Raw genomic sequence first — 7293 nt, forward strand, 5'->3', positions numbered from 1 at the left:
TTGCCCTGACGAATGGGCAAAAATCCCAGTGGCTAGATGTGCCAAGCTTATAGAGACATACCCCAAGTCAGAAGTTTACATACACTTAGGTTGGAGCCACACATTTCTTGTTAACAAACTATAGTTTGGCAAGTCGGTTAGGACATCTACTTTGTGAATGACACAAGTCATTTTTCCAACAATTGTTTACAGACAGATTATTTCACTTATAATTCACTGTATCACGATTCCAGTGGGTCAGAAGTTTACATACACTAAGTTGACTGTGCCTTTAAACAGCTTGGAAAATGACTGTGCCTTTAAACAGAGGAAACAGGTACAAAAGTATCTATATCCACAGTAAAACGAGTTCTATATCGACATAACCTGAAAGGCCGCTCAGCAAGGAAGAAGCCACTGCTCCAAAACCGCCATAAAAAAGCCAGACTACGGTTTGCAACTGCACATGGGGACAAAGATCGTACTTTTTGGAGAAATGTCCTCTGGTCTGATGAAACAAAAATAGAACTGTTTGGCCATAATGACCATCATTATGTTTGGAGGAAAAAGGGGGTTGCTTGCATTATTTTTATTATTATTTTTTTTATTAAAGTGACCAGTGATTCCATGTCTATATACATAGGGCAGCAGCCTCTTTTTTATTTTATTTTTTATTTTTATTTTACCTTTATTTAACTAGGCAAGTCAGTTAAGAACAAATTCTTATTTACAATGACGGCCTACACCGGCCAAACCCGGACGACGCTGGGCCAATTGTGCGCCGCCCTATGGGACTCCCAATCACGGCTAGTTGTGATACAGCCTGGAATCGAACCAGGGGGTCTGTAGTGACGCCTCAAGCACTGAGATGCAGTGCCTTAGACCACTGCGCCACTCGGGAGCAGGGTTGAGTAACTGGGTGAGAGCCGGCTAGTGATGGCTATTTAACTGTCTGATGGCCTTGAGATAGAAGCTGTTTTTCAGTCTCTCTGTCCCAGATTTGATGCACCTGTACTGACCTCGCCTTCTGGATGATAGCGGGGTGAACAGGCAGTGGCTCGGGTGGTTGATGTCCTTGATGATCTCTTTGGCCTTCCTGTGACATCGGGTGCTGTAGGTGTCCTGGAGGGCAGGCAGTGTGCTCCCGGTGATGTGTTGGGCAGACCGCAACACCCTCTGGAGAGCCCTGCGGTTGCGGGATGTGCAGTTGCCGTACCAGGCGGTGATACAGCCCGACAGGATGCTTTTAATTGCACATCTGTAAAAGTTTGTGAGGGTCTTAGGAGCCAAGCCACATTTCTTCAGCCTCCTGAGGTTCTACACCACATTGTCTGTGTGGGTGGACCATTTCAGATTGTCAGTGATGTGTGCTCCGAGGAACTTGAAGCTTTTCACCTTCTCCACTGCTGTCCCGTCGATGTGGATAGGGGCATGCTCCCTCTGCTGTCTCCTGAAGTCCACGATCAGCTCCTTCGTTTTGTTTTACGTTGAGGGAGAGGTTATTTTCCTGGCACCATGCCGCCAGGGCCCTCACCTCCTCCCTGTAGGCTGTCTCGTCATTGTTGGTGATCAGGCCTACTATTTTTGTGTCGTCTGCAAACTTGATGATTAAGTTTGAGGTGTGCGTGGCCACGTAGTCATGGGTGAACAGGGAGTACAGGAGGGGGCTGTCCCCCCGATATATATATCGATATAGGACTAGTTTTACTGTGGATATATATACTTTTGTACCTGTTTCCTCCAGCATCTTCACAAGGTCCTTTGCTGTTGTTCTGGGATTGATTTGCACTTTTCGCACCAAAGTACGTTCATCTCTAGGAGACAGAACGCGTCTCCTTCCTGAGCGGTATGACGGCTGAATGGTCCCATGGTGTTTAAACTTGCGTACTATTCTTTGTACAGATGAACGTGGTACCTTCAGGCATTTGGAAATTGCTCCCAAGGATGAACCAGACTTGTGGAGGTCTACAAAAAAGGTCTTGGCTGATATCAATTGATTTTCCCATGATGTCAAGCAAAGAGGCACTGAGTTTGAAGGTAGGCCTTGAAATACATCCACAGGTACACTGCCAATTGATTCAAATGATGTCAATTAGCCTATCAGAAGCTTCTAAAGCCATGACATCATTTTCTGGAATTTTCCAAGCTGTTTAAAGGCACAGTCAACTTAGTGTATGTAAACTTCTGACCCACTGGAATTGTGATACAGTGAATTATAAGTGACATAATCTGTCTGTAAACAATTGTTGGAAAAATTACTTGTGTCATGCTCGTTGAAAAACAAGCTTTAATGACTCCAACCTGAGTGTATGTAAACTTCCGACTTCAACTGTAGCTTGCACTTCAATGGTATCCCTCGAGGAGATTTTCTTCTATCTTTCCAACCAGGCAAAGTACTTTGAAGGCACCACTGATCTCGACAAGAGGCGCAACATTCAGAGAAATTCACAATTCAGGGTAACGTTAAGCAGTTAACTTCTATTAGATAACTGGATGTACAACCATTTTTCAACAACCATTTTCCATCTAGCTAGTTGGTCATCTACATGTTGCTAGCTATACATATAGTTCAGTGGAGGCTGCTGAGGTGAGGATGGCTCATAATAATGTCTGGTATGGAGTAAATGCAATGGTATCAAACACGTGGTTTCAATGTGGTTGATACCATTCCATTGACTCCATTCCAGACATTATTATGAGCCGTCCTCCTCTCAGCAGCCTCCACTGATATAGTTACAGTGGGGAAAAAAAGTATTTAGTCAGCCACCAATTGTGCAAGTTCTCCCACTTAAAAAGATGAGAGAGGCCTGTAATTTCCATCATAGGTACACGTCAACTATGACAGACAAATTGAGGGAAAAAAAATCCAGCAAATCACATTGTAGGATTTTTAATGAATTTATTTGCAAATTATGGTGGAAAATAAGTATTTGGTCACCTACAAACAAGCAAGATTTCTGGCTCTCACAGACCTGTAACTTCTTCTTTAAGAGGCTCCTCTGTCCTCCACTCGTTACCTGTATTAATGGCACCTGTTTGAACTTGTTATCAGTATAAAAGACACCTGTCCACAACCTCAAACAGTCACACTCCAAACTCCACTATGGCCAAGACCAAAGAGCTGTCAAAGGACACCAGAAACAAAATTGTAGACCTGCACCAGGCTGGGAAGACTGAATCTGCAATAGGTAAGCAGCTTGGTTTGAAGAAATCAACTGTGGGAGCAATTATTAGGAAATGGAAGACATACAAGACCACTGATAATCTCCCTCGATCTGGGGCTCCACGCAAGATCTCACCCCGTGGGGTCAAAATGATCACAAGAACGGTGAGCAAAAATCCCAGAACCACACGGGGGGACATAGTGAATGACCTGCAGAGAGCTGGGACCAAAGTAACAAAGCCTACCATCAGTAACACACTACGCCGCCAGGGACTCAAATACTGCAGTGCCAGACGTGTCCCCCTGCTTAAGCCAGTACATGTCCAGGCCCATCTGAAGTTTGCTAGAGTGCATTTCAGGGTTCTTCAATTCCGGTCCTGGAGGGCCGAAACACTTCTGTTTTTTATTTCTACCTGGTAGTTAATTGCACTCACCTGGTGTCCCAGGTCTGAATTAGCCCCTGATTAGAAGGAGAGGATGAAAAACAGAGGTGTTTCGGCCCTCCAGGAACGGAATTGAAGAACCCTGGTGCATTTGGATGATCCAGAAGAGGATTGGGAGAATGTCATATGGTCAGATGAAACCAAAATAGAACTTTTTGGTAAAAACTCAACTCGTCGTGTTTGGAGGACAAAGAATGCTGAGTTGCATCCAAAGAACACCATACCTACTGTGAAGCATGGGGGTGGAAACATCATGCTTTGGGGCTGTTTTTCTGCAAAGGGACCAGGACGACTGATCCGTGTAAAGGAAAGAATGAATGGGGCCATGTATCGTGAGATTTTGAGTGAAAACCTCCTTCCATCAGCAAGGGCATTGAAGAAGAAACGTGGCTGGGTCTTTCAGCATGACAATGATCCCAAACACACCGCCCGGGCAATGAAGGAGTGGCTTCGTAAGAAGCATTTCAAGGTCCTGGAGTGGCCTAGCCAGTCTCCAGATCTCAACCCCATAGAAAATCTTTGGAGAGAGTTGAAAGTCCGTGTTGCCCAGCGACAGCCCCAAAACATCACTGCTCTAGAGGAGATCTGCATGGAGGAATGGGCCAAAATACCAGCAACAGTGTGTGAAAACCTTGTGAAGACTTACAGAAAATGTTTGACCTGTGTCATTGCCAACAAAGGGTATATAACAAAGTATTGAGAAACTTTTGTTATTGACCAAATAGTTTTTTTCCACCATAATTTGCAAATAAATTCATTAAAACTCCTACAATGTGATTTTCTGGAATTTTTTTTCTCATTTTGTCTGTCATAGTTGACGTGTACCTATGATGAAAATTACAGGCCTCTCTCATCTTTTTAAGTGGGAGAACTTGCACAATTGGTGGCTGACTAAATACTTTTTTTCCCCACTGTATATGTCTGTCATATTGAGGTATCTAGCTATAAATTAATCCTGATCAATCAAATGGATAGGTGTAAGCAATTATGGTAATTCCAAATGCCCTTAACTAGGTGTCTTCGCTAGACAGACACAGAGAGCGAGAGGGGGAGGGAGAGAGAGGAAGAAAGTGAGAAAGAAAGCATGAAAGTGAGAAAGGTAGAGAGAGGTGGGAAGAGAGTGGAAGACAGACGGAGAGAGAGAAACAGAGAGAGAAAGACAGCAGTGCAAATGTACTTAGACTAGAGTATTTCAACAACTCTTCTCTTGTTAGGCAATCATACAGTGGGGAGAACAAGTATTTGATACACTGCCGATTTTGCAGGTTTTCCTACTTACAAAGCATGTAGAGGTCTGTAATTTTTATCATAGGTACACTTCAACTGTGAGAGACGGAATCTAAAACAAAAATCAAGAACATCACATTGTATGATTTTTAAGTAATTAATTTGCATTTTATTGCATGACATAAGTATTTGATCACCTACCAACCAGTAAGAATTCCGGCTCTCACAGACCTGTTAGTTTTTCTTTAAGAAGCCCTCCTGTTCTCCACTCATTACCTGTATTAACTGCACCTGTTTGAACTCGTTACCTGTTTAAAAGACACCTGTCCACACCTCAATCAAACAGACTCCAACCTCTGCTCAATGACCAAGACCAGAGAGCTGTGTAAGGACATCAGGGATAAAATTGTAGACCTGCACAAGGCTGGGATGGGCTACAGGACAATAGGCAAGCAGCTTGGTGAGAAGGCAACAACTGTTGGCGCAATTATTAGAAAATGGAAGAAGTTCAAGATGACGGTCAATCACCCTTGGTCTGGGGGCTCCATGCAAGATCTCACCTCGTGGGGCATCAATGATCATGAGGAAGGTGAGGGATCAGCCCAGAACTACACGGCAGGACCTGGTCAATGACCTGAAGAGAGCTGGGACCACAGTCTCAAAGAAAACCATTAGTAACACACTACGCCGTCATGGATTAAAATCCTGCAGCGCACGCAAGGTCCCCCTGCTCAAGCCAGCGCATGCCCAGGCCCGTCTGAAGTTTGCCAATGACCATCTGGATGATCCAGAGGAGGAATGGGAGAAAGTCATGTGGTCTGATGAGACAAAAATATAGCTTTTTGGTCTAAACTCCACTCGCCGTGTTTGGAGGAAGAAGAAGGATGAGTACAACCCCAAGAACATCATCCCAACCGTGAAACATGGAGGTGGAAACATCATTCTTTGGGGATGCTTTTCTGCAAAGGGGACAGGACCACTGCACCGCATTGAGGGGAGGATGGATGGGGCCATGTATCGCGAGATCTTGGCCAACAACCTCCTTCCCTCAGTAAGAACATTGAAGATGGGTCGTGGTTGGGCCTTCCAGCATGACAACGACCCGAAACACACAGCCAGGGCAACTAAGGAGTGGCTCCGTAAGAAGCATCTCAAGGTCCTGGAGTGGCCTAGCCAGTCTCCAGACCTGAACCCAATAGAAAATCTTTGGAGGGAAGTCCATATTGCCCAGCGACAGCCCCGAAACCTGAAGGATCTGGAGAAGTATGGAGGAGTGGGCCAAAATCCCTGCTGCAGTGTGTGCAAACCTGGTAAAGACCTACAGGAAACGTATTATCTCTGTAATTGCAAACAAAGGTTTCTGTACCAAATATTAAGTTCTGCTTTTCTGATGTATCAAATACTTATGTCATGCCATAAAATGCAAATTAATTACTTAAAAATCATACAATGTGATTTTCTGGATTTTTGTTTTAGATTCCGTCTCTCACAGTTGAAGTGTACCTATGATAAAAATTACAGACCTCTGCATGCTTTGTAAGTAGGAAAACCTGCAAAATCGGCAGTGTATCAAATACTTGTTCTCCCCACTGTATGTACCTACGGGGGAAGGATGATTTTTACTGAGGAGGAGAAGGAGGCCGTGCTGACCGAGATGCATGCTGGCCATTTCGGAGTGAAGCAACCTACGTTCTTCTTACGGGGAATTGTCAAGGTGGACAGCTGGGCAAGTGAAATAACCTTATGTTTATCAATCACATTCTATTATATCTGAAATGATTATGATTTCAATGAATGTCATATCAGAGAGCACACAATGTTTTAATTTGTCCCTTTTTGCTTAAAAGGTCAGTCAGTACCCTGTCTAGCCTGCCAGAAGTTTGATAGGGCGAAGACTGTGGCGCTGGAGTTGAAGCCCATCAAAGTTGTTTCACCATGGCACATGATCGGTAAGTGTCCCAATTCAAATTTTGCCCTGATAAGTTGTTTTGTAATGGTTGCTTTATTTGACCACAGCAGAGTTCTATATTATAGAATGTGTATGTGTGTCAGTATCCTTACAAATATGAAAATATGCATACTGTTTGACACAGATACGGGTAAGAATAAAGTAATCTTCTCTCTAACACTTTAAATATTAGGGGTGGACCTTATCGGACCACTTTAAATGTTAGGGGTGGACCTCATCGGACCCTTCACGAAATCCAGGAATGGCAACAGCTGGTGTCTGACGGCAACCGATCACTTTACCAAGTGGGTGGAGGCAATATCCATTAAAGGTCAGTAAATGAAGAGTACGTGCTTAACTCTAAATTCCCTTCTGTAACCCATTAAAAAGGGTGCTTGGAACCAAAAATAGATTTTCGTATTGTATGATACCCATCAAGGATGAGACTGGCGAGGCCACCTCCAAGGCGATGATGGACATCTTCAACCCATGGTTCACCCATAATTGACTTAGTGTTGATGTTTGTCTATTAC

Source organism: Coregonus clupeaformis, chromosome 3 (assembly GCF_020615455.1).
Source record: "Coregonus clupeaformis isolate EN_2021a chromosome 3, ASM2061545v1, whole genome shotgun sequence".
Classification (NCBI taxonomy): Eukaryota; Metazoa; Chordata; class Actinopteri; order Salmoniformes; family Salmonidae; genus Coregonus; species Coregonus clupeaformis.